Source organism: Xyrauchen texanus, chromosome 4 (genome assembly GCF_025860055.1).
Source record: "Xyrauchen texanus isolate HMW12.3.18 chromosome 4, RBS_HiC_50CHRs, whole genome shotgun sequence".
NCBI classification, from domain to species: domain Eukaryota; kingdom Metazoa; phylum Chordata; class Actinopteri; order Cypriniformes; family Catostomidae; genus Xyrauchen; species Xyrauchen texanus.
Window position 1 is genome coordinate 27486319 of NC_068279.1, and position 22060 is coordinate 27508378.

At 40.8% G+C, this 22060-nt stretch overlaps 1 protein-coding gene across 1 annotated transcript in view; it reads right to left on the reverse strand.

The window, feature by feature from the left end:
• LOC127639698 (rho GTPase-activating protein 35-like) overlaps positions 1 to 18558 on the reverse strand; it is a 31052-nt gene extending 12494 nt beyond the window's left edge. Inside the window, exon 1 of the mRNA XM_052121866.1 lies at positions 18513 to 18558. The gene's annotated coding sequence lies outside the window, so the exon portion shown is untranslated. The remainder of the gene's footprint in view (positions 1 to 18512) is intronic.
• Positions 18559 to 22060: the final 3502 nt, after the last annotated feature.

Consider the following 22060-nt stretch of genomic DNA (forward strand, 5'->3'; position numbering starts at 1 on the left):
AGGTGACTTTGGCACGGAACTTAACCTTGGGAGAAACCAGACTCACTGTAGGGCCCAGTTCCCCTCTGGCTAAACAGCATGAATATAATGCCAGTATTAGTTTTTTTGTGTGTAGTGCAAGTCATGGTTTAAAGTCAGAAAACTGAGTAAGTGTTAAAGGCCAACCAGATTTTGTATGAACTGTAAGATTAATGAAAATGTCTTTGAAGTCCATCCTGGATTAACTTAATAAATTCACAAGATGCAATGACTTTGTCATTTGGCTGATGCAGGCTTTCCATAACATCTGTGATGGATCATTTAGAAATTTTAAGAACAGTACTTTTAGCTAAATTTTAAAGGAAAGGATCTGTTGGGGGACTGTGTAGCTCAGCGAATATTGACGCTGACTACCACCCCTGGAGTCACGAGTTTGAATCCAGGGTGTCTGAGTGACTCCAGCAAGGTCTCCTAACCGGCAACCGGCCTTGTTGCTAGGGAGGGTAGAGTCACATGGGGTAACCTCCTTGTGGTCATGATTAGGTGGTTCTTGCTCTCAATGGGGCACATGGTAAGTTGTGTGTGGATCGCGGAGAGTACTATGAGTCTCCACATGCTGTGAGTCTCTACGGTGTCCTGCACAGCAAGCCACATGATAAGATGCGTGGATCGACGGTCTCAGAAGCGGATGCAACTGAGATTTGTCCTCCACCACCCGGACTGTGGTGAGTAACCGCGCCATCTTGAGGACCTAGTAAGTAGAGGGAATAGGGCATTCCAAAATTGGGAAGAAAAGGGGATAAGATAAAATAAAAATAAAAAAGAGCTGTTTTAAATATATATTAAATAAATAACTTGAAAAAAAAAGTCTTGATTCAGGCTAAGTTTAAAGAATCATGAAACGAACTGTGTGTTCAGTATCATGAACCGAACCGTGAATTGCTACAACCCTAGTCCATTGGAATGCATGTGTTCATGGCTGTTGGTGTGAATAGGCCTTAAGACTAGGATGACAGGTTATAAAATTACTTACTTCTGCATGCAAAAAAATAAAAATGGAAACATGAATACAAAAAGTTCTTTGTGTTGCACTAAATTTGATATGATAACAAATAGTTCGCAAATTTTAGTTTTGACTTTTGTCACAGTACACATGTGTATGCCCTTGAATTTCCCATAACTGCCCTCCGGGGCCTAAATTGTTATGCATAAACAACATAACATAAAAAAATTATTGATAAAAATATCCTGAATAGCTATGAAAAACCTATCAAACATGAATTAACAACAGAATGATCATAAACTTGCTAGAGTGGCCTGAACACCCTAACAGGATAACAGATTTAGGCTGAATTTTTACAAATTATTTTACTTTTTATTATTTTATTTAAATTATTATAAATAAAACATCAGCAGAATAGTATATCAAAACAATCTGTATGGGGCTGCACCAAATAGTTCAAAACAAGTGTTAACATGTATTGTTACATTAATGGTGACTGGCTGCTATCCTTAAATAGTTAATTTATTCTAAATATCTTTGTGTTTTGTTTTCTAAGACTGCTTAAAAAAAATGCATTCAACACCAGGTTTATTTCACATGGTAATTTGAAAAATCTGTCCTGGGGAACAGACACAGGAAATTGTGGCCTTGAGGTTAAATTGTGTTAAATACTCTATGGCTATGGAACCCTGTATACAGATCTTGTCTGGTTAGTGGCTACAGAGCTCAAACTGGGTGATCTCCAACTAGGTCAGGTGCAGCTTAAGTGAGAGAGCTAGTGAAAATGCTATTGGATTATTAAATGACATTAGTCATCCTGACACACCAAGAGACAACTTGATGATCTGATAGCCTTGTACATGCTGTAGCCAGGTGTGTTGTGAGAAATTCTGAAATATACGTTTTGACATACAGCAATGTCAGACTATGATCTCAGAGGTTGTTTTATACAGTACTACATAAATAATAAAATGACTTTGCGCATGCCTAAAACAAAACACCTAACACATGCTCTTCATGCAAAAGATACATCTCATCCCTAAATAAAACAAGTGATGAAGGATTTTCGCCCCAAAAGCACAGGCCCTAGCATAGAAATATGGGATGAATATAGTATCAACATTATTCACAAATGTACAAACACTTATCCATCAATTCAATAAATGTCATACATGCATCTTACTATCCACACACAAATGCCCCTTTCAACTTGTGTCTGTGAAATTCTGAATTAAATGAATGTGCAGTGATTTGTAAAAATATAGATATATTTGAAAATACCAATATTCCTTTTGTATAAATGTAACAAAATTTGTCGCTCCAAATGAAACACAAAATGACCAAATGAATGTGCATTTGTGAATCAAGTTAGGCATGGATTAACTGACATGTTTTTGTGTTGATTCTGTTAATTTATTTGAATTTTGAGACATTTGTTTCACATTTTTTTTTTTACTATGGCTGACCCACACACAAACAACTACCAATGAATAAGTATTAAATTAATTCATAAATGTGGGCACATCTACCCACATTTGGGAAAACTTCACCTACCCACTGGGCCAATGTCTCTTTATTTGTGTTTGTGTCATTTATTATTAAATGAATTTGAAAATATTTGTACAAATATAGACATATTTGTGAATATAAATGTTCCCTTTTGTACAATTAAATCATAGTTGTTGATGCAACCAAATGAAGATGTTCCAAATGAAATACAAAATGGTCTTGTGAAGTATCGAATGTGCATTCATTGATGTCTTTTTGTGTGTTGTTTCATTCATTTGACTTCCTTTCCACTGGTTTTGCCTTGCAGGATCAATGTGTAACTTTGTGTAATAAAAGCAGCTATCACTAGATGGCGGTCTCATTTTACAGTTGTGCCATCAGGTGGGGCATGGCTTATTCACAAGATCACTCATCATGCACAGTTTACAAGTACCACTTCAAGCAAACAGTGTCTGAGATCAAGCTGAAATCAAGGATAATGTCCTGTCAGACTGTAATAGGCGAAAAAAGCCAATTTTAGAGTGTAAGTCCTGGTGGCAGTATGTTTGTGTTATATGTCAGAAGCTTTCTAGCTAATAAGATTCCAACACCTGGCCAACCTGGTCTTTGTTCCAGGTCAGCTTTGGAGTCTGCTATTTCAATCTTTTTTTTATTATTATTTATCCCCTTTTCTCCCAAATTGGAATGCCCATTTCCCACTACTTAGTAGGTCCTTGTGGTGGTGCGGTTACTCACCTAAACCCGGGTAGCGGAGGACAAGTCTCAGTTGCCTCCACTTCTGAGACTGTCAATCTGTGCATCTTATCACATGGCTTGTTGTGCATGACACCGTGGAAACTCCACAGGTCAAGGCTCATGCTACACTTCACGATCCTTGTAAAATAGAATGCAGGATGACTCAGAAACAAGTCAAATGCAGGAGGAAGAATATATATTTGCATTAAAAGCTGCAGTCTCATGTTATTGGATAATAGCCCTGTTTATGATGTGCATGTTCACAGAGCGTGCCTCAGCTGCTGTTATTTACCATTGCCACATTCAAGCTTTCATACTGTTCTCCCTCAAGCACGGAGAGAGAAGCAATCGCAATTACATTAGTAATTAATAAATAACACCTTTGTCAACAGTGCATTTATATCAAGTAGACTATATAGTTGTCAAAACGGTTTCCAGTATCTAATGGCAGACAAATTCCAAAACAAAATTGTGGTTGAGGGCTTTGCTTATAATGAGATAGAAAATCCTATTTGCATTTGTATTGAAAAGTAATGGAGCAGATAAAACAGATAAAATATTATTTAAAATATTTATTGATAAAGTTTTTCATTGCAATGGACATGACAGGTCTTCCATTAGGCTACATTGGGCATCATAAAAAAAAAAGGAACTAATTCTTTTTTTATAGGTTTATGAATTGAAAAATATGTAGGCTTTATTCCATATCATACATATAATTATTGACCAATTTAATAATATTATCATATACTTTATTGCTTATATCTCCCACCCCTATCACATGGTATTAAACATTTATTTCCAGGAAAAAATATTATATTGTGATATATACCATGACCATACCATATATTTTTGGCATAGCGCCCACCCCTACCCAAACACCTGGTACTGTTCCATCCTGTCTCACAGTCAGAAGCTGTTATTCTTGGTCTCATATAACACAATAAGAGTATCCACACCTTTCTGCATTGTTTTGATGTTTTTATTGAAAGAAATAAGAAGCATTAATGCAGAAGAACAGCAGCACAGCTAGATGTGGCTTTACAAAACATGAATAAAAACAACAGACATACCATAAATACCTTTATATTAAGGTTTGTACAAGATCTGCTGTTGTAAGAATTGGACATGTAAATATCGTGGAATATAAATAAAAAAATATTTCCCCAATAAGGCAATAAATATTAATTCTATTAAATACTATTTCAGATTCAGACATTAATCATTGGCTAATTGCTATCTTTCTTAGATTTTTCTCTGTGCTATGCCCGCCAACTTCAAGCACTGATTAACCTGCTCCCAAACTTCCAGCTCCAGTACAGGATACTTTTTAAAATGTATAATATGCTCCTTTATTGTTCTCTAAAGTAAAGTCAGACTTGAGTAATATTTCCATGTATTCAAATGAAAGTGTAATAAACATTAACCTACATAATTAAAATTGTCTTCTTTTGGCTGCACTTATAATTGTTCTCCCAAAAATGAAAATTGTAATAATTTGCTCACCCTCATATTGTTTCAAACCTATATGATTATTTTTTCCTCCCTGTAGAACACAAACAGTAAATGTTGACATCTTTTCTTCCAATGTAATGAAAGTAAATGGGGACTGAGGCTGTCAGTCTCTATACATACTGCCTACAATTTCCTTTCTTGGGTAAATTATGATAGTTTTCATATTTAGGTGAACTATCCCTTTAAATTTGTACATTTTTCATTTAATGTTTTACCAAGACATTTGAATTTATTAAAGTTTTAAGAAAGCATGTCAATATAAAAAAGACTCAAAGCTGAAGAGTTATTGAATTTATATGCACATACACAACATTTGAAACTCATCAAAAATGCAGGTGCACATCTGCAACTTAATATCCATAGAAAAATGGGAGAAAAATGCTTGCACAACGCTAACCGTTCAGCGTAAAGACAATGTTTTGAACCTGAATTAGTCTTTGTCAGGTAAAACAAAATTAAGTTTCACTTTTTTCTCTTTGGTTTGAAACAATGTCCTTAAACTACACATTTTATGTACACACAAAAACAATAGAATAGAACACCACACTTGGCACTTTACATGAAGTTACCCTTCCTCATTGCTACTGCATGGTGTAGTGTCAGTTGTATGGGACTGGTACCTGTAGTCAGGGCAAGAGCAATTTGGACATATTAAAATAATTAATAAGTATATAAAACAATGAGTTAATTCCTGTAGAAAATATAACAGAAAGAAACAAGATTAGGTCTTACCAATTGCATAAAAGCCCTGCAGCTGTGTCCATCTTTTTGTAATGCAGAGACCACAATTTCTCCAATTGTTGATCTTCCTGTAACTCACAGCCATATACCTCCTGACTGAATAAATGTAATACACATTGTTTACAAAGTTAATATAACATTTGTATTTCTAATGAATAACACTGAGCTAGTCTGCCATAACACAAAAGTGTTAAAGAATGCTTTTGAAATTCATTTTTATAGCCTTACTGGAAAAGTTGTTTTCACTAAATACATTTACATAACATGAAAAAGAAAATTCTTAAAAACCACGTACAAGGTTACCCTAGAAGAAAACTTGCTTCCTTCTGCTTTCCCCAACTCTAAGGATTGTTTTATTTCCAGCAGGACGATGCTCCATGCCACACAGCCAGGTCAATCAAGGTGTGGATGGAGGACCACCAGATCAAGACCCTGTAGATCAAGAACCTGAACCCCATTGAAAACCCTCTGGAATGTGATCAAGAGGAAGAAGGATGGCCACAAGTCATCAAACAAAGCCGAGCTGCTTGATTTTTTTGCGCCAGGAGTGGCATAAAGTCACCCAACAGCAATGTGAGAGACAAACCTTAATATAAAAGGTATTTATGGTATGTCTATTGGCATGATTCATGTTTTGTAAAGACACTTCTAGCTGTGCTGCTGTTCTTCTGAAATAATGCTTCTTAATTCTTAAAAACAAAACAAAACAAACAATCAAAACAATGCAGTAAGGTGTGGATACTCTTATTGTGTTACAGGAGACCAAGAATTAACAGCTTCTGACTGCGAGACAGGATACAACAGTGCCAGGTGTTTGGGTAGGTGTGGGCGATATGACCAAAATTCTATATCACGTACATACAGCTCTGGAAAAAAGAGAGAGACCACTTCAAAATGATCAGTTTCTCTGGATTTACTATTTATAGGTATGTGTTTTAGTTAACAGATAATCTTTTTTTATTATATAAAGTACTGACAAAATTTATCAATGTTTCAAACCACGTACAAATTTATCCTGGATGAAAACTTGCTTCCTTCGGCTCTGATAATGTTCCTCAACTCTGAGGATTGTTTTTTTTTCCCAGCAGGACAGTGCTCCATGCCACACAGCCAGGTCAATCAAGATGTGGATGGAGGATCACCTGATCAAGACCCTGTCATGGCCAACCCGATCTCCAGACCAGAACCCCATTGAAAACCTCTGGAAGAGGAAGATGGATGGCCACAAGCCATCAAACAAAGCAGAGCTGCTTGAATTTTTGCACCAGGAGTGGCATAAAGTCACATAAAAGCAATGTGAGAGACTGGTAGAGTGCATGCCAAGCTGCATGAAAGCTTTGAAAATCTGGGTTATTCCACCAAATATTGATTATAAACTCTTCCCAAGTTAAACATTAGTATTGGGTTGTTTAAAAGAGACTCATTTATCGTAAAAGCCCCCAGTTTGAGATTTATACTTAAGCAAATTGGAAATATTCCACCAAATGTTATACTTATTTTGTGCAATCTGGCAACCATGCACGCAAGTGCGCTTTTTCTATATGGCTTTCCCCTTTGAATAAACTTAGCGATCTGTACAGCAATATTCTGCTCAAGGAAAAGTGTTATACGGCTACTCTGTGTCCATTCTTGAGGCTGCTTGTGATCTTTGGTGCTACTAATTTTGCCGGTAAACCTTCTCAGTGATTAAATTAAATATAAAAGTAGATCTCGGCATCATTGACATGCAAGCAAAAGCAAGCCAGAGATGAATATGTACATGTATGTTTTATTTGTGCAATTTTGAAATGTTAAAGTCCCTTTGCACCTGTATGTTAATCTAACTCTTGCAGTAATCATTTATCATAGTCATGCAGTTGTGTTATTCTGTTGTGTGCTGAATGTCAAACCATCGAGGAGACCCGCATCATGACCCTTTTAAAATGTAAAAGGGTAAGAAAAAAGTTTTAGAAAAAAAGAAGTAAACTCGCCCGCTACGCAAAAATCATTAAACGTTCTATAAAATGTTATTATTATTATTTATTTTATCATTAAAACAGACCCCTGATGTAGAGTGTGTTAAATTGAATAATAAATGAACAGGGAAGTAGAATAGTAAATTAATTTATGAGCTCAGCCTTTATTCAGTTTTTTAATGCCTGATAGAAAACTATCTACCTATGTAGAGCAATATAATACTTTAGGCAATTGCAGAATAGTCCCAGTCACAGATACACATCAGAAAATTGGGTACACAACTATTTCTGGGCTTAAAAGATACAAAAACCAAATCAATACAGAACATTGTATCCCTATGCACTACTTAAAGCCCGATGTGGCCCCTTTACCAAAATAGTTGCCCACCCCTGAGCTAAAGGCTTCTCATCTGAACTTCCGCATGATTGTAACGGAACCAGCTTGCGATCATGATCTGCTCTTCTCTCTGGAGCGCGCGTGCAACAACCAGGCTTCCCTCGATATTGCGGAAGCGCAGACATCAAAACTGATGCGACCGATTTCAATTCTAGTGAGACTTTTCTAGTTTAAAGTGTTACCGAGGAAGTCAAGTTGAACCTCTCAAACAGTAGGCAGCCCGACATGCCAAACAGCACTGAGGAGGAAAAGAGCAACTGTGCTATGTGCCAAAATATTAATAATTACACACATCACCTTTACAAATTTGTTTCAGGATTATACATGAGTAAAAGAAACTGTTATATTTTGACAATGTTATAGTTTCATATGAAATAATCTTAATGTAGAATCTATTAGACCTCCTTTTATATCAACAGTGGCAGTTAAAGTTTCAAGATGTGTTTCAGCTAGTACTTATTTTTCATAAATACATTAATTTATTATTATTATTACTATTATTTAAGTCTAGCTACACTGACCTAACCATTGTAATGAGGAGCCTTTCCTCCTGTGTAATATCTATGTTGAATTATGTTTCAAATTAGGAAACAAACGTGATAACAATGGACTCATATAAGTAAATATATGTTCAATTCAATTTTTAAAAGGGGGAGAGAAAACTTCCTTTAAATTTTGTTATTGACATCAACTACAAAAATAATGTCACTTGATGCATGTCCTTGTACTGGAAAACCATGAACAAAACTATGCAACATAAAAGGAAATGCAACCCAGGATACATTAAATACAGGTTATGTTTGACCTATGGCAGGTCGACACTTGATTTCCAATGTAAAATCTGTCCTGAAGCAAAACCAGTTGAGAACCCCTGAGTTAAAAAAGTCTGGCTGCGCAGTCGCACCTACAGTACTGTATATGTTAACTGTTAATAATCAGAGGAGATTACTTTAAAAGCTCACACAGCTGATGTTATTTTTCATTTAGTAGGTAATTTAACATGTTATGCTAACATGCTTTAGTTATATAACATGTTCTAGTTACATGATATTTTTTTATCATTTTTATAATTCGATTTATATTATAATTCTGTTAGGGGAGGAGGTATTGCCCCAAGTGAAGGAGTTCAAGTACCTCGGGGTCTTGTTCACGAGTGAGGGGACAATGGAGCGGGAGGTTGGCCGGAGAATCGGGGCAGCGGGGGCGGTATTGCACTCGCTCTATTGCACCGTTGTCACGAAAAGAGAGCTGAGCCGGAAGGCAAAGCTCTCGATCTACCGGTCAATTTTTGTTCCTACCCTCACCTATGGTCATGAAGGCTGGGTCATGACCGAAAGAACTAGGTCGCGAGTACAAGCGGCCGAAATGGGCTTTCTCAGAAGGGTGGCGGGCTTCTCCCTTAGAGATAGGGTGAGGAGCTCAGTCATCCGTGAGGAGCTCGGAGTAGAGCCGCTGCTCCTTTGCATCGAAAGGAGTCAGTTGAGGTGGTTTGGGCATCTGGTAAGGATGCCCCCTTGCCGCCTCCCTAGGGAGATGTTTCAGGCACGTCCAGCTGGGAGGAGGCCTTGGGGAAGACCCAGGATTAGGTGGAGAGATTACATCTCCACACTGGCCTAGGAACGCCTCGGGGTCCCCCAGTCAGAGCTGGTTAATGTGGCTCGGGATAGGAAAGTTTGGGGCCCCCTGCTGGAGCAGCTGCCCCCACGACACGACTTCGGATAAGCGGTTGAAGATGGATGGATGGATGGATTCTGTTAGCTTTCTTATTTTTTCAGGACACTTTTTTACACTTCAATTATAATAAAGTGTTTGCGCAAAATAAATGAATAAAATAACCCTTCTGTTTTCACTGATAATACTAATTGTGTAATACCGTATACCGTGAAACAGTGATATTTTCTGAGACGGTTATCATACCGTGAAAATCTCATACCGTTGCAACCCTATATGGAATATAGCCTACACAATTTGATGGAACAACAAAAACAAAAACTTTATTTAAAATGAAATCCAATGTAGCCTATGGAAGACCTGTCATGTCCATTACAATGAAAAATGTTAGCAATAATTAAATATAAAAAATAATACTTTATCCGTTTTATCTGCTCTGCATAGCTTATTAATACAAGCACAAATAAGATTTTCTATCTCATTATAAGCATTTGCTTTGATTCTGAAGCAAAGCCCTCAACCACAATTTTGTTTTGGAATTTGTCTGCCATTAGATACTGGAAAGCGTTTTGATAACTATATAGTCTACTTGATATAAATGCACTGTTGACAAAGGTGTTATTTATTAATTCCTAATGTAATTGCGATCACTTCTCTCTCCATGCTTGCAAGAGAACAGTAGGAAAGCTTGAATGTGGCAATGGTAAATAACAGCAGCTGAGGCACGCTCTGTGAACATGCACATCATAAACAGGGCTATTATCCAATAACATGAGACTGCACCTTTTAATGCATTATACATTCTTCCTCCTGCAATTGACTTGTTTCTGAGTCATGCATTCTGTTTATTCATCTAGCTTCATGTTTGTTTGTCCGTCTCTCTCACCATCAGTCTCACCTTCATCCAAGTGGAGCATTCCATGCATCTAAATATGCATACCACAACATAGAAACATTTCTACCGATTTAAACTTTATTCCATTCTGCCCAGCCCTATTGGAATCTACTACATTAAGAATTGTACTCATGCTTTGAATACACAAACAGTTATTTTCCATTGCATACCGTAATAATGAGCCTTTAAAATATACATTTTTCAAGCGCACGCACGAAGCGAGCCGCAGCAACATCGGCAAAAGCTGTAATGATTCTGAATGTGTTGGAAAAACCAGCAAGAAGACTGTCTGAAGATTTGTTAATTTATAGAGAGAAATACACATTAGGGTTGTGCCGACGGACAATGATCTCGAGGATCAATGATGGTCAGTGTGATCACCAATAGCTGATGCCTTTGATGATATTATGTATTAAGTTATTATTATTAGGCTATTATTATCAAATTATTATTACAAATAATTTGCACCCTGCAGAACACAGACATGCGCTTGAAGAAACACTTTATTATATTATTAAGAACAAATGACAGAAAAGCCATCTATGCGCATGTATGACACGCTGATACGGAGGTATGCAGTCTTGTGGAACAAAGCGCATCTAAAAGGTTCTCAGTCTTTATTTCTGGTTTTTTTCATGTTTTTTTTTTGCAACAACACTATTATCTATGAGTGCTGCAAATGATCTCAGACATCTCAGCTCAGGAGGTGCTTTGTAATCAGTTCACTTTATGAGTGAGTGGTGGTGGTGTAGTCGGCTAAAGCACATAACCGTTAATCAGAAGGTCGTTGGTTCGATCCCCACAGCCACCACCATTGTGTCCTTGAGCAAGGCACTTAACTCCAGGTTGCTCTGGGGAGATTGTCCCTTTAATAAGTGCACTAAGTCGCTTTGGATAAAAGCATCTGCCAAATGCATAAATGTATTTCCTCAGAGCTGTTTATTGTGATCAAGTCTGCAGCTTATGGCCAGTGGTGTAAAGTAACGAATTACAAATACTCTCGTTACTGTAATTGAGTAGTTTTTTTTAGGAATTGTACTTTTTGAAGTAGTTTAAAAACAGTGTACTTTTACTTTTACTTGAGTACATTTTAAGTGCTGTATCGGTACTTTTACTGCACTATTTTCCCTGAACCTGGCGTCGCTACATTTATATTAATATTTATTATTTTTATAATAAGTCATGTGACTCCATGTGTGATTCCCGTCAAATCAAATCGCGTGCGGAAAACTTTGCATCAAACCAGCATCAACAGACTTCGAGACACCTGGCGCCAATTTATTTTAATCATGGAGGAAGAGCCCGAGGGAGGAAGAGTGGTGGTGGATGCGTCAGCTAGACGAGCAAGGCTGGACAGTACAAATTTTGAGAATCAGCTCATTGTAAAACTGAACAACAAATTCAAAATGTAAGCTCGTTGTTGACCCCTACATTAAAATCGCTGCAAGTCTGCGTTCATGTTGAGAGACTTTGTCAGTTATTGCATGTTATATTCACTTTATTAATCCAATTTGTGCTACCGGCTCACCTTTTATGTGAAATTGTTAATGTACAATGCTTTGCAACCTTTTTCAATTAACCTGCAAGAAAATCTCTACAGAATGGTTGTCATAAATGTTACCAGATTATTGGTTGCTTTCTCAAATATTACATGGCTGTATTTTTAGTGCTAGCAGTCAAAAATAAAACTGTTGGAGAAATATTGTTTCTTTTTTCTTTTTCTATGAATCTGTGATAAAAGAGTAAGCTACATTTTCAATTTGCAGGGTATAAGGTGGACTAACATTCATAGCATAATACTCACTACTCACTACTCTTGAGTACTTTTAAAAGGGCTACTTTTTACTCCTACTTTGAGTAGTATTTAGGACAGGTACTTTTACTCTACTCTCACTACATTTTTTGACAAGTAACAGTACTTTTACTTGAGTATGCTTTTTCAGTACTCTTTCCACCACTGCTTATGGCCTACAATATAAAATAATACAAAAACACGTTCACCTCGAACTTTGATTTAAATGTGTAACGCTTGAGCAACGAGGCAGACGAGGAGATGCGGATCCAAACGCAGTTTAAACTTTATTTAATTAACAAAACAGGTGAGCAACGAGGCAGACGAGGAGATGCGGATCCAAACACAGTTTAAACTTTATTTAATTAACAAAACAGGTAAACACAAAGGAACAACCCACAATGGGGAAATCAAACATAAAAAACTGCTAACTAAACACGATGTAAACAAACAGAGGACACGGAAGGAAACACACACCAGGCTGACATCAAACAACGATAGACAAGGACTGAACAAAGAAACAGGGTATAAATACATAAACATGGGAAAAAGGGGCCAATGAACTAACAGAACTCAAACAAGATAACAAGGTGATTAACAGAAGCAAAAGGCAAACTAATGAGGGCAGGTGAAAACAATGACAGAAAACACGTAACGCTAACAAGGGGACTATGGAGTTACATAAGGGACTAAAGTGAAAACTAAGAAATGCAAAAGTGACAAAAATGGCAAACAAAAGGGCAACAGTGAAACAAGACAGGGTATACATAACAGAGCCCCCCCTCAAAGGATCGGCTTCCAGACGATCCTAGAAGACAAAAAACAAAAGACAAAAACCCACAAAAACAACATGAGGGCACCAGGGGCAAACAGACAGACCAGGGGGGCACAATGGGCAGGCAGGAAGTCCAGGGGGCACAGAGGGCAAGACAGGCAGGTCATGGAGGTGCAAGGGGCAGACAGGAAGTCCAGGGGGGAAATGAGACAGTCCACGAGGGCACAAATGGAGATGAGACAGTCCACGGGGCCCATTAGGCAGTCCCTGGGGGCACAAAGGGACAGGGTTAGGGGGCCAGGGAGGTATCGACCGGGCAGGGACAGGTTTCGATGGTCTGGGAGCTGGCCACCGGGCTGGCACAAAGGGACAGGGTTAGGGGGCCAGGGAGGTATCGACCGGGCAGGGACAGGTTTCGATGGTCTGGGAGCTGGCCACCGGGCAAGGGTAGGTGCAGGAGGCCTGGGAGCTGGCCACAGGGCAAGGACAGGGTCAGGAGGCCAGGGGGGAGGCCTCAGGACGGGAACAGGGTCAGGAGGCCTGGGTGGAGGCCACAGGACAGGGACTGGGTCAGGGGGCCTGGGAAGAGGCCACGGGACTGGGACTGGGTCAGGAGGTCTGGGAAGAGGCCACAGGACGGGAACAGGGTCAGAAGCCCTGGGAGGAGGCCACAGGACAGGGACCGGGTCAGGAGGCCTGGGAGGAGGCCACAGGATAGAGGCCGGCTTTGGTGGCCTGGGAGGTGGTCGTGGGCCAAGGGCCGGTTCAGGGGACATGGGAGGTGACCACAGGACAGAGGCCGGTTTTGGTGGCCTAGGAGATGGAGTGGCCACAGGGGAGGCCGGCGGAGCCGCGTGAGGCGGAGCCAAGGAGGACCTCTGAGGCGGAGCCGAGGGAGGTGATGGCTCAGAAGGCCCAGAAGGCAGAGCTGAGGGGGGCTCAGGAGGTGGAGCTGAAGGAGGCTCAGGAGGTGGAGCCGAGGTAGGCGGCGCTGTGGGAGGCTTTAGGAACAGAGACCAGGAAGGCTCTGGAGTCTCTGGGGGCAGAGACGTAGGAAGCTCTGAGGGTGGAGCCGTTGAAGGCTTGAGTGGCTCGAGAGGCGGAGCTGTAGGAGGCTCGGGAGGTGGAGCCATAGGAGGCTCGGGAGGCTCTGAGGGCGGAGCCGTCGAAGGCTTGAGTGGCTCGAGTGGCGGAGCCGTAGGAGGCTCGGGAGGCTCTGAGGGCGGTGCCGTCGAAGGCTTGAGTGGCTCGAGAGGCGGAGCCGTAGGAGGCTCGGGAGGCTCTGAGGGCGGAGCCGTCGAAGGCTTGAGTGGCTCGAGAGGCGGAGCCATAGGAGGCTCTGGAAGCGGAGCCGTAGGAGGCTCTGGGGACGGAGCCGCAGGAGGCCCCGGAGGCGGAGCCGCAGGAGGCTCGAGAGGCGGAGCCGCAGGAGGCTCAAGAGGCTCTGGGGGCGGAGCCGTAGGAGACTCGGGGGGCGGAGCCCTGGAAGGCTCGAGAGGCGGAGCCCTGGGTGGCTCGAGAGGCCTGGAAGGCGGAGCCCTGGAAGGCTCGAGAGGTTCGAGAGGCAGAGCCCTGGGAGGCTCGAGAGGCTTGAGAGGCGGAGCCCCAGGAGGCTCGGGAGGAGGAGCTCTGGAAAGCTCGGGAGGCTTGAGAGACGGAGCCCTGGCAGGCTTGAGAGGCTTGAGAGGCGGAGCCCTGGAAGGCTCGAGAGGCTTGAGAGGTGGAGCTCTGGGAAGCTCGGAGGGCGGAGCTCTGGGAAGCTCGGGAGGCTTGAGAGACGGAGCCCTGGAAGACGTGAGAGGCTTGAGGGGTGGAGCCCTGGAAGGCTCGAGAGGCTTGAGAGGTGGAGCCCTGGGAAGGTCGTGGGGCGGAGCTCTGGAAAGCTCGAGAGGCGGAGCTCTGGAAAGCTCAGGAAGCTCAGAAGGCGGGGCTCTGGAAAGCCCAGGAGGCGGAGCTCTGGAAAGCTCGGAAGGTGGAGCTCTGGAAAGCTCGGAAGGCGGAGCTCTAGAAAGCTCGGAAGGCGGAGCTCTGGAAAGCTCGGAAGGCGGAGCTCTGGAAAGCTCGGGAAACTCGGAAGGCGGAGCTCTGGAAAGCTCGGGAAACTCGGAAGGCGGAGCTCTGGAAACTCGGAAGGCGGAGCTCTGGAAACTCGGAAGGCGGAGCTCTGGAAAGCTCGGGAAACTCGGAAGGCGGAGCTCTGGAAAGCTCGGAAGGCGGAGCTCTGGAAAGCTCGGGAAACTCGGAAGGCGGAGCTCTGGAAAGCTCGGGAAACTCGGAAGGCGGAGCTCTGGAAAGCTCGGGAAACTCGGAAGGCGGAGCTCTGGAAAGCTCGGGAGGAGGAGCCCTGGAAGACTCGAGAGACTTGAGAGACTTGGGAGGCTCGGGAGGCGGAGCCCTGGAAGGCTCGGGAGGCGCTGGCTCTAGGATGGGCATGACCACTGGCGCTGGCTCTTGGACGGTCCTGGCTACAGGCGCTGGCTCAGGGACGGTCGAGGCTACAGGCGCTGGCTCAGGGACGGTCGAGGCTACAGGCGCTGGCTCAGGGACGGTCGAGGCTACAGGCACTGGCACACTGACGTTTGAGGCTATCGGCACTGGCTCACTGACGTCTGAGGCTACAGGCTCTGGCTGGGTTACCGTGGTATGTGCCGGCTTGGGTTCGCCGGGCGCTGAGGGCAGAGCCAAGGGGGGTTTAGGGCATGGGGCTGCGGCAGGCCGAGGCTGGAGTGCAGAGACCACTCCCTTTCTCCTCTTCCTCCGGGCTGATGCGACTGGCGAAGCTGGGATGCTGTTCCTGGTCAGCGTGGCTTCAGGCTCGCTGGCCGTGGTTGACGAGGGCTCAGGCTCACTGACGGTAGAGGCCGTAGGCGCTGGTTCGCTCACTGTGACATGCGTGGCCGCTGGCTCGCTCACTGTGACATGCGTGGCCGCTGGCTCGCTCACTGTAACATGCGTGGCTGCTGGCTTGCTCACTGTGACATGCGTGGCCGCTGGCTCGCTGACAGGTGAGGCTGGTGTGACAGGGAGCGGTGAGCTGCACGCTAGTAGGGTCATCTCCAGGTAGTCGCGGAGAGTGCAGCCGGGCGTTGCCTGTGGCACCCGCTCCCTCAGCGAGGGATTTAAGCTGTCCTTAAAAAAAACCACCAATGCGGAGTCCGGGAAGTCCGTAAAGGTCGCCAGGAGGAGAAAGTAGAGAGCGTGGTCTACCCAAAGGCTGGTCTTCTTGCCGCAAGTTGAGCAGCCGGCATTTGGCCCGTATAGCTGCTGGATCCATGTGTGGTCTATCGTTCTGTAACGCTTGAGCAACGAGGCAGACGAGGAGATGCGGATCCAAACGCAGTTTAAACTTTATTTAATTAACAAAACAGGTAAACACAAAGGAACAACCCACAATGGGGAAATCAAACATAAAAAACTGCTAACTAAACACGATGTAAACAAACAGAGGACTCGGAAGGAAACACACACCAGGCTGACATCAAACAACGATAGACAAGGACTGAACAAAGAAACAGGGTATAAATACATAAACATGGGAAAAAGGGGCCAATGAACGAACAGAACTCAAACAAGATAACAAGGTGATTAACAGAAGCAAAAGGCAAACTAATGAGGGCAGGTGAAAACAATGACAGAAAACACAAACGCTAACAAGGGGACTATGGAGTTACATAAGGGACTAAAGTGAAAACTAAGAAATGCAAAAGTGACAAAAATGGCAAACAAAAGGGCAACAGTGAAACAAGACAGGGTATACATAACAAAATGTCAGTGATTATTATCCTCATTATAATTTTTATTTTTACATTTATAATTGTTTATCTGTCTTCATTTGTGCAAGTAATTTTCTGCCATGATGTTAAGATGGATTCTTGGCTGACAGTAAATGGAAAGGTGTATATATATTATTATTTTATCACTTCATTGTTTTAAGTGCTTTTTCGTTTTGTTTGGACTGAAATTTTAATTTAGAAATGTATTTGATTTAAGTTTTTTATCGTGAAGGAGGGAACAGAACAAAACAAATTTATTCACACACAATGTATTTTCCCAGATAACGAAATACCCGACTGGTAGAGAATGCACAGATGAAGCAGGTTCTTTGTCAGGGAGATGTTGACAACTGTTGTAAACAATCTTTCAAAAAGTTGAACAACACACATTTTAATTGTACTTATTTTTTTTACGGTTTCATTTGAATGTTTAGTTAAAATAAATAACAAATAAAGTTCTAAGTTTGAAATCAAGGTGTCTTGCTTTATTGTGAAGGCTTAACCCTTAATAAAAATTACCACATAGTACCACCTAATGTCCAACCAGCAGTAATACCGTGTTCATCGTTTTTATGTGGATTTTTTCTGCGACCAATCAAAACTTGGTCGACCAAGACTCTTCTCATCGACTAACCTTTGGTCGATAATCAGGGGGGCAGCCCTAGTTATATATGAGAAAATTTAGACAAACCTTTGATTCTTTCTGCTGATTTCAGACGCTGTTTGTTTGAAGTGGCGCTTGTGAACTGCACATGCGGAGTGACCATGTGAATAAACCACACCCCGCCTGATGGTATAGATGTAAAATGAGACCGCCATCTAGTGATAGCTTCTTTTATTACATAAAGTTACACATTGATCGTGCAAGGCAAAACCAGTGGAAAGGAAGTCAAAATTCGAAATGAATGAAACAGAACACACAAAAAGACGTCAATGAATGCACGCATACCACCCGATCCAAAAATGCACATTCAATACTTCACAAGACCATTTTGTGTTTCTTTTGGAACATCTTCATTTGGTTGCATCAACAACTATGATTTAATTGTACAAAAGGGAACATTCATATTCACAAATATGTCTCTATTTGTACAAATAGGTGCACATTCATTTCATTTGAAATTTCACAGACACATTTGTTTAAAGGCATTTGTGTGTGGATAGTAAGATGCATGCATGACATTTATTAAATTGATGGATAAGTGTTTAGGCATTTGTGAATAATTTTGATACTATATTCATCCCATATTAATACCAGCTATGTAATGTGTATGTCATGCTTCAGAAGAACTGCCATTCTAGAGCGGTTCAGCTGGAGGTGGTTGTTCTACAGAAATTACACAGTCTGTGGCATTTTTTAAATAAAGCAGGCCGTTAAATTAAAAGCAACATGCGACTAAGCACTTAAAAAATAGTGTATAATGCAAATCGCAAATATATAATACAAATACGTTCCCTACAATTCTGACCAGCCATTTAAAAAGGTGCACACCACGTGAAAATCTAGACTGCCGATTTAAAACCCTGCGAGATTGTAGATGATAACTAGATCTCAGTAGCCCTGTGCAATAAAAAGTGTTGAGATAAATTAGTGTGAGCAACCAATTAAGGCGCTGTCTGCACAATAGAGATCACTCACTTTAATCCAATTTCCATTCTCTACTACTCCACTCCTCGTTACAGACTCGACTTGTAGGCTTCCTAAAATAGGCTACAATGACTGTCACGTCGTAGTTGCAATCTAAAATCGAAACATTTCGGGAAATACATACCAGTGTCTTTCTCCGTCCTCTCCTTCCCTTCTGAAAGCCTCTTCTTCTTTCAAGCCAGAGGGACAAGGCTTACAACCGGCTCGGCCAATGTTGTTTGTTATATATCAGAGAGAAGGAAAAGGCCACAAGACTGCACAAAAGGCCGATGACATTAAATCCCTCGCAGGTTCTTTGATTTTTGTTTCATTCGCGTGACAGACTTGCAGTTTCCAAGAGATATTTGGTCAGAGGCAAATATAGAAACGGCTCTCAAAATCCACCGAAGGTTTACCATATCCAAACAAAGAAATGTCCATTATCGGAGGCCAGTTGTTTCCGCGGAGAAAATTTATTGTTTTAATACCTTAGTATGGCACAACCACATTGGCTTTGGTTAATTGTAATCCCTTTGTTGTGGTCATAAAATTCACCGACGTATACAGACGGCACGCAGCAATGCATTTACCGCGAGACTCAACATCCAGTTTCGTAGCCAGATCACCAGTAATCTGGGCAACATATGACTTAACTAAGATATTTACATTGTGCGTGAGGGTGAAAGTGTTTTTTCAAGCCTCCAAATAATGCGGTCCTCCACCCCAACCCAACTTTCATCAACTGTATTCTTTCTCTCTCTCCTTTAATGAGGATAAAAGAGAGTATCTGAGACAGACAAGAGACTCGCCCAGTGTGGCGTTTGGACAACATCACAGAGCTGAGCCAATGACAAGAGCCGAGCTCGAGCGCGCGCACGCGAACGTAAGGCCAGACATAAAGGCGAACCCGCATCCTTGCAAAGACAGAGTGATTTATGTTGTTGGATTTGATTGTGATCATGTATACTGTTCTAGTGTGTGTAAACTAGAACAGTAGGCCTATACATGATCACAAACAAATCCAACAATATTAAATTGGAGTAAATCCAACATGAAATCCTTGGGATACATAATAATTGTCAGGTGATTCTTTTTTTTTTTTTTTTTACATAGACAGCATCCAGTACCTATGATTTAATTCATAAAGTTCCTTGCGTAATGTTCTGTATGTACATTTAGATTGTGATCTGCACAGACCATGGAATGGTCATCATTGGTGAAATAATTTGCTGAGGTTCAAAATTAATGAGAACTGCAAATGTTGTCCTTGACCATCAACACACGATTCTTCTTTGATACAAAGAAGATGGGTCAAAGTGTTGTCATGAATCATTTTTAAATATTTTTTTAATAAAGGCATTTTTTAATATTTGACACATCTATTGTGTATCTCTTTTTTCAGTAAGTTTGTCTGAGGTGTAAACTAAACTGTAAGGAAGTGGGAAAGACTTTTAAAAGCCTGATGAACTTTCTCAGCAGAAATGCTTGACATTCATTTCTTGATACATGATGTATTCTGATGTGTTGCCTGATATATTGTTTTCATTTTTTTTTTTCATTTTTTTATTTATTTATTTAGAAATATGTGTACATCCATAGCCCATCTTTTTTTAACAGAAAGTATGTAATATGATGCACTTTTGTGTGGTAAAATGGATAAACTCTAAACGACATGTGATCTGGATAAGATATATAGGTAATAGCAAGTAAAGTTCAGTCCTCCTACAAACATTTAGGAACTATAAAAAAAAATCTTTGATTGGTTAGAATCAAATAAATATATAGAGGGAGAACCTTTATAAACCTGTATGTTAAAAGTGGACTCAGTAAAAATGTCCTTAGAGTTAGGGTTATACTGCTATAAAAATGGATATTAATTTTTGAAACTGACATGAGATGAAGACTCCAGTCATATCAGTAACCTTGTAAAAGCTGTTTTACATGTAGATGGTCCCCTCATGGGGGATGCCATGTTAGGATCACATGACCAGCCGAATACTTCTCACAAAATCTCAGTAACCTACGTGTTATTGGACACTTCGGACATGGATGAAATTAGTCATGGCTGACTGTGAATAGTGAATTTCTAAAATGGCATTGGTAACTGCATCATCAAGTTTAAATGTTGCTGCATCCATGCCACTATGTGTCAGTGTAAGTCTAAGACATACATCAAAAATACTGATCACACCTTTAATGCAGGTGTGCTTGCTTGCTTACAGTGAATTGTCAAAGGAGAGGTCATAGTTCACCAATGTCCTCAAGCCTACAGAAAAAATACATCAAGAAGTACAGTAACTGTGTGCGCTATCTTTTGAATTGTATATGTGTTTGTCTTTATATGTCTTAATTAGATGCTGCCTTGTTTCCACAGTTCAGCTTTTTGCCTTTTATTAGAGGAAGAAACTATGGCTGTGCATTTACATATTTTTGTTTGATAGTATTCTTTAATACCATTCAAATTAAATGTTTTAAGCAGGGAGTACAAGACATCCAGCAGATTGCATAAATCTAGACACTCACTGAATATGATAAACATGCCCAAACAGAACAAAACAGCTGCAAAGATCAGCCCACCTCTTTTAATCAATTTATAATCTAGAATATATATATATATATAATTTAAAATACTTCCATACACCAAAACATTTAATGGTTACCTACATTTGTAGTATTGTCAAGTATTGATTTTCAAGAATGATATAGCATTCATATAAACTTTCCCAATACCATTGGGTAACAATGGAGCAAGGTCTTCAGTTCTCAAAGTTTACAATTCCACAAGCATCCAAAGAAGAGTTTTGGAGTAGGCAGAGCTCCTTAAACTGATGGGGCAAATGAAAAATCAGGGAGAGCTACAGGGAGGAGAGAGAGGGTGTGCACAGCCTTCAAACCCTTCTCTCTGACCTGTCTTATCCAGTAAACTTCAAAACAGGTACACATGCAGAAGCCCTTTTCTTAAAACAGTATTTAACCTTTAAGCAATGGTGAATTTGCCTTACAATCAGTGGGCATAGACATTAAAGATCAATGAGAAACACATAGGCCATGAGAGACAGATTCAGTCTCTGAAGGAGAGACAAAGAGACAAAAGATTAATTCATATCTCAAAATATAATTTATGTAAGGTACATAAAATTATAATTATGTTGATTAATTACATTGAGATTTTGGATGGATAAAATCAGCCTAGTTTATAACTGCATTGTGACTCCAAACTGGTTTTATTAATCTGTTAGTTATGTTTCAGGGGGTTGTTAAGAATGAATCTGTCATTTTATGAGCAACACGTATAAAAAGTGTAGAACAAATACATAACTAATCGCTTTAGTTGAAAATGTGAGAATTCTGTTGAACGCATTGTTCTAACAGTTCCACTTTTCAAAGTTTTTCTTTTAAAACAGAGGAAGTGGAAAATAGTGACTCTTCCAGTGACCACCCTCTTCTGTTCCATATACAACAGGTGTGAGTTTATACTCTCTCGCTTTAATAAGGTGGAAGATAAATCTATCAGAGTATAAAAGGGAATAAGGGAGGTATTTCTTTGCAAAGTTAATGATTAAGGCTGAGAAGAAAGATCCTGCTAACTTTCACCTTTTCAGAAGGAAAGAAACTGTCTTCAAGGACAATAGCACTGTTTAAATGTTTAAGCATATTCTAGCAAGAACACTGCTGAATCTGCAATATAAACTT